Source organism: Heterocephalus glaber, unplaced genomic scaffold, assembly GCF_053883595.1.
Source record: "Heterocephalus glaber isolate CG9 unplaced genomic scaffold, H.glaber_assembly_v1.0 deba00000331, whole genome shotgun sequence".
Lineage (NCBI taxonomy): Eukaryota > Metazoa > Chordata > Mammalia > Rodentia > Bathyergidae > Heterocephalus > Heterocephalus glaber.
The window spans coordinates 21,590,886-21,609,480 of NW_028258142.1; the positions used below are offsets into that span (position 1 = coordinate 21,590,886).

Consider the following 18,595-nt stretch of genomic DNA (forward strand, 5'->3'; position numbering starts at 1 on the left):
GCATGATTTCCCCATTATTTTAGTCCCAACCAGTCCTATTCTTTAGTGGCCTGTAGACACACTCCCAGCTACCCCCCTGGGGGTAAAAAAATACAGAAATTTCCCCTAGGCTGGCCCCAATGAACAGAATTAAAATAAGAGGCGGGGCTGGCAGCCTCCCAGAGATAAACAGTTTGAGAAACTAAATCTACCTTTCCAAGGATAGAAAATTTATTCAGATAATGCTTGAGAATTCATATATGCCACAATAGGATAAGAATGAAAAGGTAGAAATCTCACTGTTCCTTATCCCTCCCCTACTGCCCAACCACTCCAGACATCGTATCACTGTCATTCCCATTTCTGCTAAATGGAGGCCCCTAGGCACGAATCACACAGGCAACTGCATGATATGCTAAGAACACACCACAACTTTCCCATTAAAAAGCTGTAGTCTCTGTCTCTCTGGCTATACTGGCGATTCTCTGGTGACTTCAATACTTTAAAGGCTGCAGCAGCATGCAAAAGAATTTCATTTTTTAAAAAGAAAGTTAAGAAAGGTCTCCAGGAGATGGTGAGGGTTTTTTTGCCTTGTCTGGATAGAGGTTTGATTTGCTCTCAAATGTTCCCAGGGTGGAGAAAGACTAGGAGAAAGCACAGGATGTCGAGGTCTACTCGGCGTAGTCTTCTCCTTCATTTTCATCTTCACCATCCACGAAGAGAGCAGCATACTTGCTTCCAGAACTGAACTTGGAGGATGGATTTTCCTCAGGTTTCTTTGGCTCAGGTGCAGCTCTAGAGTCTTGATCCTTTTTGCCATCTTTCCTATCTGGCTCCTTCCAATGGTCTTTGTTCCCTCCATCTCCTGGACCACAGCTGGAGTTCCCAGTTTGGCCTTTTTGGACACTCATCCCATCTATTTTATTTTCATCTATCCTTGCCAGTCCTTCCTCAGAAGGCTGAGCTGGAACTACTTTTCCCCCACCACTTGTAGGGGATTGCTACTCTGTGCCTGAGCTCTGAGATCAAGCAGGAGGGTTAGAATTTCACTTCACCCACACATTCTCCTTTGGTGGAGGGGCTGGCATTACCTTTAGAGGCTGATCAGGTTTGGGAGGCTTAGAAGTTGGAGAGTGACAGTCTTCCTCCTTATTGAGTGTTTCATTTTCTAGAGACTTCTCACTCTCTCTCCTTTGGGCATCCTGGTCTGACTTACTTCTGCCAGAAGGGGCTGAGGTCCCAGTCTGTGATGATTCACTTCCTGTCCTTGACCTTTCCCATTCCTGAGTTTCTTCACTTCGCCAGCTTGGGTGTCTCTCCCGAGGCTGTCGTTCTAGTTTTGGCTCATCCAGCTGATGCTGCAATTTCTCCTGCTCCTTCTGTAGCCATTCCCCCACTTCTCTTTCTCTAGCTGCTGTGTCAACAGGCTTTGCCCCTCCAAAGATAGAAGCTGATCAACTGGACTGGGAGGTGCTAGCAGAGGAATCATCTTCCTTAGGAGTACTCCAAGGCTTTAGGTTCAGTTTGGGTCTTTGTGGGGGGACCTCTGTCATCATGCCTGTAATCATCTCTGGAGCCCCAGGGCCGATCGTCCCATCTGTCATAGCGGTCTTCATAGCAGTCTCCTTCTCCTCTGTAGTCATCATCTCTATGGTACCCACTACCAAAGGCTCTTCTGCCAATGCCTATTCTGGAATCGTAGCCTCTATCATAGTCTCTGCTGCCTCGGTCATCATAGCAATCCCGGCCCCCATATCTAGCCATATCCTGGCATGGGCCATCCTGATACTCATCCCGATATCGATCTGAATCATAACGATCTCGATACTTGTCTCCAAAGCTGTCATCACCTCTTCTAGGCGAGTAGTCATCAAAGCTGTCTGTGGCAGGACGGGCCCTCCAGTCTGTGTTTGTTTTGTCAGAATCTCGATTTCTATCTCACCCAAAAGAATGATCATCTCTGTCTTTATCCTGTGCTTGATCAGCAACATCCATTCGAATTCTCCTGTTACCTAGAGACTCTTCATTGAGACTGAGGGCACTGAGCAGGGAATCCAGGTCCTCAAACTCAGCATAACCAAAACCTTTCAACCTCTCTGGATTGCTAGGTTCACGTGGGAAACGCACTGCACTGATATTTAATCCTCTAAAGAATTCCTTAATAGAGTCTTCCGTTACATCATAGGGCAGGTTTCCTAGGAAAGCAGTGTAGGGTGGAGATTTGGGTAGACGGCTCCGGTTGACATTGGGTTCCCGAGCAGCCCATGGAGCAGTGGGAAGGATTGGTCAACTGGAGGTGCCCTGTACACATCGTCGTCATTACTGTGCCAAGTGGTTGAAACATCTCCTTCCAGGTCATGTGTCATCAGCCCAGCTGACTGGTTTGGGGACATAGGTGGTCTCTCCACCAGTCCCTCCATCCTCAGCCAGAAAGTCTGTTAGGGAGATAGTCTTCCCCTTCTTATTCTTCTTTTATGCTGAGGCTGCTATGTTGGGAGAGGGAGCGAGAATGCAAAAGGCTACTTTAGCTCTTATCAAAAAGTATATCTTTTATACTTTCCCTCTTCCACAAATGTGTATCTATTAAACAAAGATATATTCTAGAAATCAATTATTTACAGTACACTACTTTAGCTTTTATCAACAAATGTATCTGTTATACTTTTCCTCTTCCACAAATATGTAAATATCCATTAAATGAGGATATATTCTAGAAATCAATTATTTAATAAACAGACACAAATATTGAATCCTTATGTAAATACATAAAGTTTTGCTGTATAATATGTAAAGTACATTATCTTACCACAACATCAAAAGAATGAGGGGTTCTGATAATTGCTGAAATAACTGCATACACATTTGCATTCTTTTTTGGGGGGGAGGGGTACCGGGGATCGAACTCGGGTCCTTGAGCCTGCACAGCAGGCGGCGAAACCACTGAGCTAAATCCCCGGCCCCCACATTTGCATTCTTATTGGTTGATTGCACACTGGTTATCAGAACAAAAATTTGTCTAAGAAGGCTAAAACAAAGTAAAATTGATCCGATTTAAATTTTATCTTGAAATGTGCTTTATAAAAACCCAATCATGGGCCAGAGATTTACATCAGTGGAACTGTGCCTGCCTCCCAAGCACAAGGTCCTGAGTTCAATCCCTGACACAAAAAATAATAATAATAATAATAATCACATAATTTGGTTGGGCTCCATCCTCCAAGGTATTTCATAAGGGAAGATGAAGCAATGCTATAATTACTTTCTATAGCAATCAAACTTTTCCCAAGAGCAATTTCAACTGACTTAAGATTATGATTTATAACTCTTAAAACTGCCATGTGCTGGCTCTTTGTTTTAATCTTTTGCTTATTGTTATGTTGCTGTCCCTGACATAGCCCGCAATGTACTCAATATCTGTTTTGTTTTCTCTTCTACATATATGCTACTCAATCACATTAGACGTTTGTCCTCATGTTAATAATGGATTTTTTTTTAATTCAACTAAGGGTATTCACCACTATTTTCTCTAAGAATCTTCTATTAATATAAATATTAATAAAAAAATTATAAATAGTTTTATAACTAACTTTCATATTATATTCATTTTAAACATCTCAGATCACTAACTGGTAATTTCCTTGAATCAGAAATACTCACCAGTGTTGTAATAACAGTGATTAGAAGGGGTGGGAAAAATTTATAGTAAATAAAACTAAAAGTTAATAGCAAAAAAAGTTAATAATAAATTCCTATATATTTGGCAATAAGAACTTTAGCAACTAACCTTAAGGTAAAAGAAAGCTTAATAAAAATTATAAAAAATGAAATATGAAATAAAAATAGAAGGTTTACAGAGAGATTTATACCCACAAAAGCATATATTAAAGGAGGAAAATCAATACCAGGATAAAGTAGGCAAGATACTATTATTAATTTTATTTTAAAATGATGAAATTAAAGGTCAGCATTTTATGTTAACATTTATGTTAATTTCCTAAGGTCACAGAGTTATTGGTTTCCAGAACCAAGATGTAAAACAAGTCCTCCTGATGCTACGTTCAGTTAGTGGTCATTTCACTATCAATATGTGCTTGCCTTGTATGAAATGAAATGGACTTCATGAGGATACATATGAAAATATTTATAAAATTTTGTACATACTTCAGAAACAACATAAACTATAAAAATTTCAAAGATTCCTTTAAAAGATTTTTTCCACATTTTACTTCATTTAGCTTGACAGGTAAATGTAAGAGGCTAAATTTTGTCCAAGATCTATAAATCCATTTAGTTTGTTGGAAAAGAATAAATGTGTATCAGTGTACCAGGGGGAAAAAAATAAACAACTACCAAATTCTAACAGTTGATACATATTTATTTAAAATATTGACTTACCAGTTGCCGATTCTTATAAATAAACATTTCCTTTGAGTAATAAGACTTAAATAAGAGAAGGAATAAACTCAAATTCATGCCTCAGACTAACTTTGAGTTCTTTACTTCTCTGGATTATTTAGATTTCAGGCCCCAGCTGAATCCATCTCACACTAATTTGTAGAACCTCAAGATTCTGTATCTACATCCCAAATTTCTCTCTGTCTGTGGTTAGTGTTTGCCACAATTAACTCAATTATTTTAACATCTGTGTCAATATTATCAGAAATACATTGAATTATAATTCTTTGACCTGGTATCTGTTCCTTCAAATTTCAAATTTGGGAGCCTCTTGGGTGGCCATACCACTGTCCCTGAGCCACGAGGAGCAGAGCCACCCCCAGAACCAAGGAAGTGAGCCACATGGGAGCCAGCAGCACACACCCCCACCCCATGCCTGTGCTGAGCCATTACCTGTATCCACACTGCAGAGTTGCAAGGATCATGAAAAACATTGTTCTGAGCTCCAGAAGATAGAGCACAGGTGAACAACAGAAAGAGGGCCTCTCTCAGGCTCCTTGATGAAAATTAAAGTCCACTGCAAAAGTGAAGAAAATCTCTACAATAAAGGCACACCAGACCACCTTAGTTGGGGGACCAGCAGTGTGGACCGGACCACACAAACATATCCCAGCCAGGGCCCTGCCCTGACCCCAGAGGCTCAGAAACACTGGCCCTAGCCAAGAGCCCACCTGGAAAAGAGCTGCACAGACACACAAGCAACAGCCAGAGATTCACTCCAATACCATCAGTAAGTGTGAAAGACCCTAGCCAGAAACTTACTCACACAACAGAAACTGGGTTATACAGGCCCTAGCAAAAGGCCCTCCCAGACAACAGGTACATAGGGGCCCTAGACAGAGGCACACTTAGGTAACATCCCAAGTGTGCACAGGCCCCAGCCAGAAGCTCACCCAGACAATAGGTCAGCTTAGGAATCAAGAAGGCCACCATTCTGAACCAAGGAATTAGTGTACTAGTGAGCAGCAGAGAAAAGGCCTCTCAGTGGCTTGCTGAGAATTGAAGACAACTGGGTGAGCAAAAAGTTGCCTCAACAAAGGCACAGCAGGCTGTTGAAATGAGAAAACACATCAGCAAGCCTCAAAAGCAGACTTCCATCTCACCTAAGGCAACATCAAAGGGAAACAACATGGAACAATCTGATACTCAACCACCTGGACTCCTTGAACTGTCAATGAAAGAGGATCTGGAAAAAATGAAATCAGAAATAATTTCTCAGATAACAGCAGAGATTGTGCCCATAGTGCTAGGCATAATCAATAAATCTAGAGTGGACACAGATTAAAAAAATAGATGATCTGAGCAACATGATGGAATTCCAACACAGGAAACAAATGGAATCCATAAAACAGATGCAAGCAGATTAAAAACTCCATTGAAAGTTTACACAGCAAATGAGCCAATGTGAGGACAGAATTTCAGACATGGAAGATAAGATTGGAAATAGAGACCAGGAAAAGAAAAATTTCTTTAAAATAGTAAGGGACCATGAGAAATCAATCCAGCAGCTGCTAGATCATGCAAAGAAGAATAAGATAAGACTGAACAGAGTCAATGAAGAAACAGGAGAGAGTGAAGATGACATAAAAAAACTGTTCACAGAAGTGAGGGCAGAAAACTTCCTAAGCAGGGGAAAAGAACTTGACATACAGATAACTGAGGCATATTGCACACCAACTAGGCTTGATCAAAAAAAATCTACACCTAGTCATATAATAGTTAAGATTCCAGGAACCCAATAGAAGAACAAAATTCTATAAGCAGTAAGAGAAAAGAAACAAATCACATACAAAGGAAAGCCCATCAGAATCACAGCAGACTTCTCAATGCAAACCCTCAAGAAAAGAAGAGCTTGGAGTGAGGTATTTCAAGCCCTAAAGGAAAACAGCCTCCAACCAAGATTAATGTGCCCTGGAAAACTATCTTTAAAAATTGATGGAGAAATAAGATACTTTCATGAAAAAGAGCTCCTTAGGAATTTCATGAATACCAAACCAGCATTCCAAAAAATGTTAAACAATATGTAGGAAAAAGACAATGAGGATCACAACCCCAGGAAGCCCAGCAGAATGAATACATCAGGCATGACAAGAAATTAAACACAAAGGGGGAGAATCCAACAAAAAGAAAAAGTCATAACAATGATAAGTTAATACATATCAGTTATAACCATCAATATTAATGGTCTCAATTCACCAATCGAAAGAAATAGACTGGCAAAATGGGGCAAGAAGCAAGATTGAACAATATGCTACATACAAGAAACACAATTCAAAAGAAACTCATAGAGGCACAGTTTGTAATAGCTAAAACTTGGAAACACCCCAGCTACCCATCAACTGGAGACAGGGTAAAGAACATGTGTGTTTTTTTTATAAAATGGAGTACTACTCAGCCATAAAGAATGAGAAACTAGAGACTTTTATAGCTAATTGGACACACATTGAGGCAATATTCTTAAGTGAAATAAATAGGACACACATGTGTAAATACCAAATAGTTTCTGTGGTGTGAGAAACTGAAAGTGTAAATATGGATCAAAATGTACAATAGATAATGTGAAATAGGATGAAAGGGGGCAAAGGGGAAGGGGAAGTGGGAGGGGAAGTGGAAAGAAAAGAAGGGAATAGAATTAATATGAAAAAATGGAAATAAAGTCTTTGTCAATAGGGAAGGATGGAAGGATTTAAAGGGAGGGCAGGGGAATGGAAAAAAAATAAGAACCAAGAGAGACTATGTAAAGGTGCAAATTTCCAATGATGAATGTCATTATATTGTATACCTAAAATGTTCCAATAAAATTAATTTTTTAAAAAATTTCAACTTTGATGCTAGACAGCTACTTCTACTTTGTTCCCACTGACAATTATTTCTCACAGAATCAGAGATTTTTGTTTTATCACCTGTGAATTTTATTAGGTCATCTAATATGAGTATTAGAATTTTGTGTTATATTTTACTTCTATTGTTTATTATATTCTATGTGTAAAAAAAATTCATGGAATTTTTGTAAGACGTTTTAAGCCATAAACTAATACTAATCTATTGATGAGAAGAAACACAAAATAATTGTAAGTTTACTTTTTATTTGATTTTAAGAAGACAAATTTTGTAACCAGAATGCCTGTATTCAAATCCTATTCCCACCATTGACTGGCTGTATTCCTTGAGTTTAAATTTTCTTGGCTTAAAATGAAGGGAAAATAATAGGTAGTACAGAGTGCTTCTATGAGCATTAAATGAGCTAATACTTATAAAATGTGTAGAGACAGTGTAAATTTTATGGAATTTTTTATTTTTAAAAAATACATTCTTTAAACCAGGGACTAAGAATATTATCTCAGTCAGTTATGAACTATGTAAGTCAGCATGGCTGAAAAAATACAATTTAAAGAATTCTAATCCCATGAAGAACCAAATTACATTATTCCCCTGACCACCATAACTGAGAAAGTAGCCATTACAGTTGTATTATAAACTTTCAGTCCTTCTCTCTGTAAGCAAAATAATACTGAAGAGATCTTCAAAACCTACTCAGAATGAGTTTATGTCTGTTTTTGTGCAAATAATAATATGTATCTGACAAAGATTGCATAAGGAATATTTAAATCTACTTTAAAAATCTTTTCACTTATGAAAGATATAGTATTTTGTAAAAGCTTTTTAAATACTTTTTGGCTTATAGTTCTATTTTAATTTAGAGGGTTAAAATTTCCAAAGTTGAAAACTTTTTATAAATAGTTCTAATTTTATAGAGCTATAATATTATCAAAATAACTAATTATTCAAGATATAGATAAATTATACATAAATTATATGATAGGGCATATATCATGAATTTATTGCCTGCTGTCATGTAATACTCTGTTGCATATGTCTACAACATAGTGGGCATAAGCATATTGAGACAAATTAAATAAAAGAAAATACACAGAAATCTGATAATAGTTTGGGATTTTGGTAGGATTTGGAAACTAAGAGTACAATTTAATTCCCTGGTAGGGAGAAGATATGTAATTTATTTGAAATATAATCCTTGGTTGGCACTTTTTTCCCTTAATTTTTTTTGAAAATTCTACTCCATTACTACCTTGCTTTAAAGGTTTTTTTCCTTAGAAATCTGCAAAATTCCTAATTATTACCCTTCTTTTTAAAAAATTACATTTTTGTTAGAATATATTTCCTGATTGATTGTTCGGGTCAATCTTCCCAGGTAACCAGAGCAATAAACTTAAAACATTCAGTCTTTATTTCAAAAAGTTTTCTTGAATTCTGATTCTAAATATTAGTTATGTTTTATTGTCCTATCTTCTTTATCTTCAGGAACTCTAATTATAATAAACTGGGTCTTATTTGTCTTCTTTGATTTCAAACACTTTTTTACTTCTTTGTGTTATGTTCATTCTCTTGGTATTTTTCTCCTTTTGTTTAATGTCCTTTATTAATTGTTACTGAAATGTATTCTACAGTTAGCATTACATAATTACTTCATATGCTATCATTATTTCTGATACAATTCTTTATCATTAATCTTTTCTTTACTCACATAATTTTCATTTCCTCTCATATTTTGGTTATTTTATAATTTCAGTTTATAAATTCCAGATTTAACATGATTTTGCTATCTTTAAATGTTTATATGAGAATATTTCAGTCTGTATTGGTTTGTTGCAGTTTTATTCCTTTCTAAGGTTTTGGGAAAATTTTCATCAGCTGAAATATTTGATCGGTATTTTCAGGTTTCTTCTGACAGTTTTGAATGGAATTCATGGTCTTTTCCTCTTTCTAGCCATTTGAAGAAAACTATACCAAGTCCAAGATTACTCTCCATGGTAAGTTTGATGAGGTTTAATTTCTTTAATAAATGGTCATAAATTTGGGGTTGGGGTTGGCATGTCATGTTATAATTTAGTTCTGAAAACTTTTAAATATTCCCTTATTTCCTTTGTTTTCTTCATAACTACATCTCCAAAATGCACCTCTCCTCTATACATTTGATTCTCTCCCTCCAAAATAAAGTTCTTTGAGGCTCTAACTTCCCATTCTGCTTATTTTCAGTCTCCTTTCCTGTAGCTTGTGTTGTAAACTATAGAGCCCTAGAAATGTGCTACCATACTTTGCATTTATTACCAAGCTGGCTTTCTTAGTGTATGTTCCTATGTTTCCTTTCACACTTTGTAGCAGCACCAGCAGCAGCAGTAACTGCTGTGTTCAAAGTTTGAGTTTATTTTTCTGTTTAAAATAATTTGAAACTTATGCTATTCTCTATCTCCAAGTATTTCTGGAAATATCAGTTGCATTTGCTCTCATTGATGTTTGCTTTTTGTTTTAATGGGAGTGGCAGGATGTTTGTGATGATTTATATAAGATAGCCACCATTATACTACAGACATGTATGTTCCAACATAGAATTAATTTAAAATAGAAATTAATTTTTTAATATTAATGATGGGATGAAAAGCCATAGTTTCCATCTCTTCCAAATTCTATTTTCCAAATATCTTCCTGTGTCATCTCTCCATTCTAGAATCTTCTGTTCTCATCCAGATGTTCATTATATCTGGACTGTATCAGTATGACAATCTCCTAGCAAGTCTTAGTGGAATAGGTCTCCCAATTGACAAACACCCTTTGGTACGGCCATCACAGTAACAGCTAAGCTCTAAGTTAAGACACGGTTAGTGTCCAGTTTAAAAATTTCCAATTGCCTATAAAACAAAGAAAATATTAATAATAAGCTTTGACAAAAGACAGGAGATCTTTTTCAGTAATTACATCATTTTTCAATATAGTTTGTCGAGTCTGCTTTAAAAATTTAATTTTAAAGCCTTACATAAGTTACAAAAAATAGAATCTCACAATATTCTCACCATTTCTTTCCCTCTGACATTATATATAATTATAACACATGTTCAGAAAGTAGAAAGAACACTTAGCAGAGAAAGTAATCCAGCTTGCCACTGTGATCTCCACCTTTGCTCTCTGGTAAATTGTCTAACAAACATATATTTTTCTTCCCTGAAAATGTGTACTGGGGTGAATATAGGCTTGGAGCTTTTATTGCATAGGTACTTCAAAACTAAGCATATCTAATACTCAGAATAGCAAAGAACTATGAATTAGCTTCAACTTTCTATTGTCAAGGTAAACCAAAGCACATCACTGCTGTAGGACCTGTATTAGTTTTTGATCCTCACATCTGTCAGATTCTAATGCTACAAATGCCAAAGACAGCAAATGACAAGTTAAATTTATTCTTAACTATAAAGTGCCCACCTGTCCAAAAATGAAAAAGAATTTCATATGTCAAATAACTGAGGCCTGTAAAGAAAACTTCAATCCTTGAGTAAAGATTCTAGAGTGTCTTTATTTATTTTAGACATACAAATGCTATTTAGGTATTTATTCATATTAATGCACAAATAATTTGTGGATGTATTCTACACAAATATTACTACCAGCACCAATAATATAATAAAATAATATAAAACAAAAAGTATTATTATCATGTATCTCATTTTTTAGAATGTTTTGAAATTCCTCAAACTGTACCACATCTCAAAATTTTTTTTCTGAAGAATGACCAAAATCGAATTTTTTTTTGGTACCAGGGATTGAACTCAGGACCTCGCACTTGCAAGGTAGGCGGCAGAAGCACTGAGCTAAATCCTCACCCCTAAATTTTTTATTTTTTTAACTGTATAAATGTGATCCAAATATGCCCACCACTAGATTTTCCAAAAGAAACATGCTATAAATAAGCAAACTACATCTGCTCACTGATGTGTATAGACTCCCTAGATGTCTCACTGGGCTTAATTACAGACCATTCACAATAATAGATTTTTAGTATAAATTGTAGCATGATGTTAAGCCATTTTACCTTCTGCACATACATGTTGCACTTCTGACTGATAATGAAGAACAATTTGCAACATTACACTGTTAGTCAAGTCACATTCTTCCTTTTAAATGGCATCGATGTCGTTGTCATCCTTGTTGTCAGACTTCACAGTTTCAACTTTTGGTACCCTGGCAGTCTTTGAATAAATCACCTCAATGTTCTCATCTTCATCATCTTCTTCACCACCAGAAGATTCTTCCTCTGCCTCCTTCAACCATTTTATAAATGGCTCAGCTTTGACACAAATCTCTTTGGCAAGTTCTTTTGAAATGCACTTCTTAGAGGCCTTTTCCAAACAGCTGATGATGACCTCCTCTTCCAAAAGGTGTGCATCATACATCTCTTTCAAGATATGCAGGATCTTAGAGAGGAGCAGAGCTTGATGCATCACCAGCACACATGCCAGACCATGAAGAAGATACTGCTGAGCTTTTTTGTTGTTGTGACAGAATTAGAGGAAATGTCACCTGTATTTCTTAATTTGTTCTCTAATATTTTCATTAAAAAGAACTTCAGGCAGAACAAGAGCCCTCATGGCTTTCACATCTAGTCTTTCTGCTTCAGCAACAATTTCTTTCTCAGATGAGTCAATAATGCCCTATTTTTCCAGGCTCTTGTACCACGGCCCCCAACACCAAAGAGCAGAGCCACCACTGGCAGTGAGGAGGTGAGCCACACCCAACACTGAGGAGCAGAGCTGCCCCCAGCTCGGAGGAGGTAAACATTCTGGGCTACCATACCACTGCAACCACTGCCAAGGAGCAGAGCCACCACCAGTGCCAAGGATGTGACACATGCAGGCACCAGCACCACAGAGTCCTCCTGCCCCTTGAAATGAGAAGATGTATAAACAAGTCTCAAAAACAGACTTCCAGATCACCTAAGGCAATGTCAAAGGGTAACAACATGGACCAATCTGATACTCAATCACCTGGACACCTGGAATGGCAAGGAAAGACGATCTGGAAAAAATGAATTCAGAAATAATTTCTCAGATAACAACAGAGATTGTGGCCATAGTACAAGATATGATCAGTAAATCTAGAGAGGACAAAGACAAAAAAATACAGGAGCTAAGCAACATGATGAAATCCCAACATAGGAAACAAAAGGAACCCATAAAAAAGATGCAAACAGATTTCTAGGAGAATAAAATCTCCATTGAAAGTTTATGCAACAGAAGGAGCACATGTGAGGACAAAATTTCAGATATCGAAGATAAGATTGCAATTAGTGATCAGGAAGAGAAAAATTTCTCTAAAATAGTAAGGGACCATGAGAAATCAATCCAGCAGCAGCTACATGATGCAAAAAACATAACATAAGACTGACGAGAGACAATGAAAAACAGGAGAGAGTACAGACAACATAAAAAAAAAACTGTACACAGAAGTGATGGGAGAAAATTTCACAAGCAGGGAGAAAGATCATGACATAGAGATAAGTAAAGCACATAGGACTCCAACTAGCCTTGATCAAAAAAAAAAAATCTACACCTAGTCACATAATAGTTAAGATTCCAGAAACCCAAGAAAAAAAATTCTACATGAAGTTAAAGAAAAGAAACAAATCATATACAAAGGAAAGAACATCAGAATCACAGCAGACGTCTCAACACAAACCATCAAGGCAAGAACAGCTTCAAGCAATATATTTCAAGTCAACAGAAAACAGCCTCCAACCAGGATTGATGTACACTGCAAAATTATCTTTCAAACTTGATAGAGAAATAGGATACTTTCATGATAAAGAGAACCTTAAGAACTTCATGAATACAAAACTGGCACTCCAAAAAATTTTACACAGTATTCTAGGAAAAGACAATGAGGATCACAACACCAGGAAGCCCAAGAGAATGAATCCATCAGGCATGACAAGAAACTAAACTCAAAGGAGGAGAAACCAACAAACAGAAAAAGTAATTACAATGATAGGTAAATATGTAGCAGTTATAACCATCAATGTTAATGGTCTCAATTCAACAATCAAAGGAAATAGACTGGCAGAATGGGTCAAGAAGTAAAATCCAACAATATGCTGCATACAAGAAACACACTTAATTTAAAATGAAACTCATAGACTGAAAGTTAAAGGGTGGAAAACAATACTCCATGTGACAGAAACCCCCAAAAAAAGCAGGAGTAGCTATCCTCTTTGCAGATCAAGTAGATTTCAAACCAACACTGATGAAGAGAGACAAGGAAGGACACTACATACTTGTAAAGGCAACAGTTCAACAGAAAGAGATGACAATCATAAATATCAATGCACCAAACACTAGTGCACCCAACTATATAAAACAAATACTGATGGACATGAAAAATCATATATGCACTAATACAATAATAGTGGGGGACTTCAATACCCCACTGTCACAAATAGATAGATCAACTAGACAAAAAATAAGTAATGAAATACTAGAACTCAATCGAACTCTTGAACAAATGAACTTAACAGATGTTTACAGAGTCTTCCACCCCACAAAATCAGAATACACATTCTTCTCAGCTGCACATGGGTCATTCTCCAAATTAGACCACACACACATGCATAGAACATGTTTTAGTAAGTATAATGGAATTGAAGTTATCCCCTGTATATTATCAGATCATACTGTGATGAAATTGGAGACCCATAGCAAAAGAAACTGGAAAAATTCCATAAACACATGGAAATTGAACAACACACTTCTGAATAACCAATGGGTCACAGAGGAAATTAAAGAAGAAATCAGACAATTCCTTCAATTAAATGACAATGACAATACAACATATCAGAGTCTATGGGACACAATGAAAGCAGTCTTATGAGAGAAATACACAGGAGTGAATCTGCATATTAGGAAAACAAAATGAGCCCAAATAAACAACCTGATGCTGAGCCTCAAGCTTCCAGAAAAAGAAGAGCAAGACAACCCCAAAGCGCATACAAGGGAGGAAATTATGAAGATCAGAGGAGAAATCAATGCAATGGAGACAAAGAATGATACAAAACATCAATGAAGCCAAGAGTTGGTTCTTCGAAAGAATCAACAAAATTGACAAACCCTTAGCCAATCTTATCAGAAAAAGGAAAGAAAAGGCCCAAATCCATGAAATTAGGAATGAAAAGGGTGAAATTACAACGGACCCGGCAGAAATCCAGAGGATCATCAACACCTACATCCAGAACCTATACGCGAATAAGATGGACAACACAGAAGAAATGGACAGATTCCTAGACACATATGAGTTACCAAAGTTGAACGAAGAAGACCTGAAAATTCTAAACAACCCAATATCAACCAATGAAATTGAAATTGTAATTTAAAAAACTTATCAAATAAGACAAGCCCAGGCCCTGATGGCTTCACTGCTAAATTCTACAAGACATTTAGAGAGGAACTGCTGCAACTACTGTTTAAACTCTTCAATGAAATTGAAAGGGAAGCAACACTCCCAAATTCATTCCTGGAAGCAAGCATCACCTTGATCCCCAAAGTAGAGAACAATCTAACCAAAGAGGAGAACTATAGGCCAATCTTACTAATGAACATAGATGCAAAAATCCTTAATAAGATAATGGCAAATAGAATACAGAAGATCATCAAGAAGATCATACACCCTTAAAAACTTGGGATTCATCCCAGGGATGCAGGGATGGTTCAACATACAAAAATCATTCAATGTAATACACTATATCAATGGAGCCAAGGACAAAAACCATATGATCATTTCCATAGATGCAGAAAAGCATTTGACAAAATCCAACATGCATTTATGATAAAAACCCTACAAAAAATTGGAATAGATGGTCTCTACCTCAAACTGATAAGAGCCATCTATGAGAAACCAACAGCTAGTATCATACTAAATGGTCAAAAACTGAAATCCTTCACACTAAATTCAGGAAAAAGACAAGGATGTCCACTATCACCACTCTTGTTCAATATAGTTCTGGAAACATTAGCCACAGCAATTAGACAAGAGAAAGAAATAAAAGAATAAAGATAGGTAATGAAGAAGTCAAATTGTCATTATTTGCAGATGACATGATACTCTATAGAGAAGACCCCAAGAACTCCACCAAAAGTCTTCTAGACTTAATAACCAAATTCAGTCAAGTAGCTGGTTAAAAGGTCAACACACAAAAATCAATAGCTTTCCTCTACACGAAAGACAGACTCACTGAGAGAGAAACAGGGCAAATAATTCCTTTCACAATAGCATCCAAAAACCTGAAATACCTAGGAATCATCCTAATGAAAGAAATCAAAGACCTCTTCTCTGAAAACTATGGCACTCTGAAAAGAGAGATTGAAGATGACATCAGAAAATGGAAAGACATCCCTTGCTCCTGGATAGTTAGGATTAATATAGTGAAAATGGCCATACTTCCAAAACTGCTATATAGATTTAATGCAATTCCAATTGAGATCCCAGCAGCATACTTCATGGACCTTGAGAAAACAATCCAAAACTTCATTTGGAACAAGAAGAGACCCAGAATAGCAAAAGCAATTCTAGGTAACAGAGACATGGCAGGAGGTATCACAATCCCCAACCTGCAACTACACTACAAAGCTACTGTGATAAAAACAGCATGGTACTGGCAAAGAAACAAACCTGATAACCAGTGGAACAGATTAGAAGATGTAGAAACAATGCCAGACACACTCAGCCATCTCATCTTTGATAAAGGAGCCAAACACCCTCACTGGAGGAAAGATAGCCTCTTTAATAAATGGCGCTAGAAAAATTGGGCTTCAACTTGCCAAAGATTAAAACTAGACCTATATCTCTCACCATGCACTCACTAAACTAAAATCTAAATGGATTAAAGATCTAAATATTGCAATAGAAACTCTGAACCAGTTGGAACAGAGGCTAGGTAGAACTCTTGAAGACGTCGGTGTAGGAAAAGATTTTATGAACAAAACCTCAGTTGCTCATGAACTACCACATGAGTGAATAAGAAGCTTTTCTTATTAAAAAGCTTCTGCACAGCAAGAGAAACCACCAGCAGTGTGAAGAGACAACCCACAATGTGGGAAAAAATCTTCATCTGCTCTTCCTCAGACAAAGGTCTACTATCTTGAACCTATAAAGAACTTAAAAAGATCAGACCTCCCAAATTTAAAGACCCAATCCGAAAATGGGCATCTGAAATGAACAGACATTTCTCTGACAAAGAAGTAGAAATAGCAAATAAACACATGAAAAAATGTTCAACATCACTGGTCATTTGGGAGATGCAAATGAAAACAATGCTGATATTCCACCTCACTCCAGAAAGAATGGCTGCTATCATGAAATCCACCAATAACAATTGCTGGTGGGGCTGTGGGGAAAGAGGAACCCTGCTCCACTGCTGGTGGGAGTGTAGACTGGTGCAACCACTGTGGAAATCAGTATGGAGATACCTCAAAGAACTAGGACTGGAAGTTCCATTTGATCCCGCTATTCCACTGCTGGGGATCTTCCCCGAAGAATTAAAAGAATCATACCACAGTGATATATGTGCACCCGTGTTCATAACAGCACAGTTTGTGATAGCTAAAACTTGGAAACAGCCCAAATGCCCATCAACTGGAGACTGGATAAAGAAAATGTGGTTTTTTAATAAAATGGAGTACTACTCAGCCATAAAAAATGAGAAAGTAGAGATATTTATAGCTAAATGAATGCACATTGACGTGATACTCTTAAGTGAAATAAACAGGACACACATATATAAATACTGAATAGTTTCTCTTGTGGGAGAAACTGAAAGTGTAAATAAGGACTAAAACATAATAGATAATGTGAAATAGGAAGAAAAGTGTCAAAGGGGACAGATAAGTGGGAGGGGTAGGGGAAAGGAAAGAAGGGAATGTATTTAATATGACAAAATGAAAACATGTAAACAAAGTCTTTGTAAATAGGGAGGGATGGAGGGGTTGAAAGGAGGGCAGGGGAATAGGGGAAAAATAAGAACCAAGAGAGATTATGTAAAGGTTCACATTTCTAATGATGAATGTCATTATATTTTATACCTTAAATGTACCAATAAAATTAATTTAAATAAAAAATAATGCCTCTTCTTTCTTTTTTCTTAACAGAATCAAAAAGGATATTAGCAGGATATCTACAGTTCTTTCTGAATCATCACTGAGTGTCGGGTCTTTTGCATGGTCACTGATTTCATCCATTCTGCACCTCTGAACTTCCTCAGTTGTATCCTACCCTTAGTCTTCATCTTCCTCCTCTTCCACAATGTGCTGGGGAGGACTGATTTCATTTAGGGGTAGTGGGGGCAGTGTCACTGCTGGATACAGAGCCAATTTCCTTGTCTTTGCCCTATTTTTCTTTTCCTTTTTTTCCTGTACCACTGTCACTATTCTCATGTGGGTTTTGAAGAATGAATATGCAGAGTTTATTACATGTGTCAAGCATGCCTTGATAGCCACAGGCTTTACAAGAATTACCTATTGTTTGCTTCTTCAGATTCACATGCAGATCTGTTTCAAGAATCTCACACTCAGGACAAAGAACAAATTTTTTAATGAATCCATCCCACGTGTCTTGCAGCTTATTCGCTTCATGAGATCCATTGACAATGTAACAGTCATTCTTTACGTCAAACTGGGTCTATGCTCCCGGCTCACAACCAAAGTATTTGGTGGGATACATTGGAGGATGATTAAGCATCTTTGCAATGTCAACCATGTTGACTATAACTGTCTTGATTCCATTTCCTTTGCCCTCAATCTTGGCAATCATACAGGGCATCTTGTAGGGATAGAACTGGTCTGAAACAGTGCAGTTGACATTGACAGACATTTTGGCTTATTAGTGACTTTATCAATAAGATGAAGAGATCTTTGATTGCAACTTTTTGGTATCTTCTGTCTGGAGAAGTAGGGATGACATAAACAACTGCAAGAGTTCTCAGTCTCTGACATGAAAAAATTTTCACCACTGAGGCTGTAAGCTTCTTGCTTGTATGCTGTTTCCCCAATACAGGTACCAATGGCTGCACAGCAGCTCCTTTTCATCAAATAAAGACATAAACCCAACACAGCTCACCTTGGACTAGGAGGCAGAGGCACTGGAAACTGGGTCCAAATTTAATGTATAGGTAATTATAAATGAATAAATTTTCTCAGAGTAGATTACTGGTTATCAGAGCCTGGGAAATACATGGGGGAAGGGACATAGAAGATAGTTAACAGGTACAGCAGCACAGTCAGATAGAAGGACTAACTTTTAATATTCTGTAATACCAGTTTCCAACCTT

The 18,595-nt window shown here is 37.0% G+C and overlaps 2 pseudogenes; both read right to left on the minus strand.

Annotated features, from left to right (window-relative positions):
* Positions 1-672: 672 nt before the first annotated feature.
* Positions 673-5,367, minus strand: LOC101715649 (eukaryotic translation initiation factor 4B pseudogene; annotated as a pseudogene).
* A 6,035-nt stretch (positions 5,368-11,402) lies between these two features.
* On the minus strand, positions 11,403-18,298 carry LOC101725208 (eukaryotic translation initiation factor 5-like; annotated as a pseudogene).
* Positions 18,299-18,595: the final 297 nt, after the last annotated feature.